Below are 2,587 nucleotides of genomic sequence, written 5' to 3' on the forward strand. Positions count from 1 at the left end.
GGAGGGAGGGAGGGAGGGAGGGAGGGAGGGAGGGAGGGAGGGAGGGAATCCCTAAAGAATACTTTCTACAACTACAGTGGAATCAACTAAAATCCAGTAATGGAACATAACAGAAAAAATCTTCAGGCAACATAATTCAAAATAATGCATGAATCAAAGGTGAAATATCAAAAGAAAGCCAAAGTTAAATTCAGTTGAAAAAATGAGATATTCCATATCCTAATTTATAGGCTAATCAGTGCTTAGAGGAAATTTTTATAGCACAAATTCATATACTAGAAAAAAATGAAAAGTCCCAAATCAATAATCTAAGCTCCAAGTACAATGAACCAAAAATTATAATGAAAACAAACCCAAACAGGACCAGAAAGAGAAGCTGTTAAAGACAAGAACAAAAATCAATAAATTTGAAGCAGAAAAAAATATCAGTGAAATAGAGCTGGTTCTTTGAAAAGGCCAATGAAATTACGAATCTTTAATACACTAACAGGAAGAAGTACTCACAGCTTACCAGCATCACTAATTAAACAGGCAGTATTATCAGGGACCGTGAAGAAATCAAGAAAATAACAGACACTAAGAAGAACTCCACACATGCATTTGATACTTGGTAAAAAAAATGTCCTACTTTCACAAGATGTACAAACGGTTATAGCTCACCCAACGAAAAGTGAGTCGATTGTGCAGCCTTATACACACTTATTATATTGAATTTATAAATTTAACGCTACCCAAAAAAATCCCAGATGGAGGTGCTTCATTGAAGAATCCTACTAAATGTTTAAAGAATTATGAATACCAGTTACACACAGTCACTTGTAAAGGTGGAATAGGGCTCTTCCCAGTTTGTTCTATGTCGTCATTATTATTACAATGCCATACCCAAGCGGAGACAACAGAGAGGGGGTGGGGAAGTTTAGAATTTAGCCCACATTGTGAAGAATGCAAAATCCTTAAGCTAATAGAGACAATAACACGCAGAGCCGAGTTTCTACCACTGTCCATCATCGCACTGGCTGCTCCAAGTTCATGTTAAAAATCAGCTGTGACCCCATTTTGATGTTATCTCTGCCTCCTGTCTGCTATAGACAGCCCTACCAAAGGCAGGCTCAAGTGAGACCAAAACCTCTCATCTATTCCCAGGTGATAGTCACAGGTCTGGTGAGGAGCCTCTCTCCAATGATGCCACTGCTGTTCTTGGCCACACAAAATATGGAGGCACATAAGTGTGTGCGCACACACATATGCATTTTCTAGGGCTGCTTTATAAACAATTAGGTGTATGGCTTTAGAAGGTCATTTTAGCAGATTAGAACCAAGTTGGTACAAGCTATTGGAAAAATATAAGGCTGAAATATGGTGTTTCTCTAATCATTACCCAGTGCTTTTTGACCCAGCTAATTACTGTCACAAACTAAATCTAACTTGTTGTTTTCAAAGTGTTCATTGTCAACTGATGAAGAAGGGTTTCTTTTTTCCCTGGGCCAGCTGAGAAGCTGGGATGACAGTGTGCACATGTTCTTTGAAATCCTAAGGGTCTTAGAGTGCTGATCCCTGCAAGCAGGACACAGATGCCTGCTTACATTAGCAGTGCCTCTCACATAGAAGATATCTGTCCATACACTGAACTCCAGCAACAATACTGCAAGACATCCAAAACTGAAAGATAAAAATTCCAAAATTAGTAAAAAGTAAGGGGAATGTATCTCATGTGTATCAACTTTTGAACCAGTTTTTACTTACAAAAGGATGTGTTCACGCTCACATAATAATTATGCATTTTTTCCTTCTCTTGGCTTTTCACTTCCTGGTTGATGCAGCTAACGGGTGCATGGAATGCATACACGTTGTAGGCAGTATGGTGGGCATCTGGTCATTTGCCTGCCCGGCTTCTGCCGCTCAGTCTCATCCAGGACCTTGAGAGGACAGATCCTCATCAACCCACTAGGACTGCCCAACCTTTGGCTTCTAATTCAACCTGGCCCAATCCCCATTCTCAGGACATTTTCTGGGGCTACCAGGATGATACCTGTGTCCACAGGATATAAATCTAAAGGAAAGCCTTCCCCGAGTAAGGACAACACAGAGGAAGATGGAGTGGAAGCATGAGAGGAGCTGTGTTCTGCTGTCATACGCCCTGAGCACACTGACCACACGTAGATTTCCAGGTATGTGAAACAGCACATGGCTGTTTGGTCTTATGCTAAATTTAGCTGAGAATGCTATTGCGTCTAGCTAAATGGGGCATGGTAGCATTTATAAAGCCCACAACTTAGAAGCAGTGCCCACCTGGTCTGGCTCTCACCTTCCTCTAGTCTTGCTGAAATAGACTGTGTTCTAACTTCTTCTGTAGCTGTGATGAAACATCTTGACTGAAGCCACTTAGAGAGAAAATGGTTTATTTGGCTTACAGTTCTAGATTTCAGTCCATCCCTAAAAGAAATCAAGACAGGAATTCAAGGCAGGAACTCGAAGGTAAGTGTCCTAATGATGGTCATGATTGCTATGACCAAAAACAACAGGTGGTGGCAGGGTATTTGGCTTACACTTCCATATCATAGTCCACCACTGAAAAAAAGTCAAGGCA

Source organism: Grammomys surdaster, unplaced genomic scaffold (assembly GCF_004785775.1).
Source record: "Grammomys surdaster isolate TR1022 unplaced genomic scaffold, NIH_TR_1.0 125698, whole genome shotgun sequence".
Lineage (NCBI taxonomy): Eukaryota > Metazoa > Chordata > Mammalia > Rodentia > Muridae > Grammomys > Grammomys surdaster.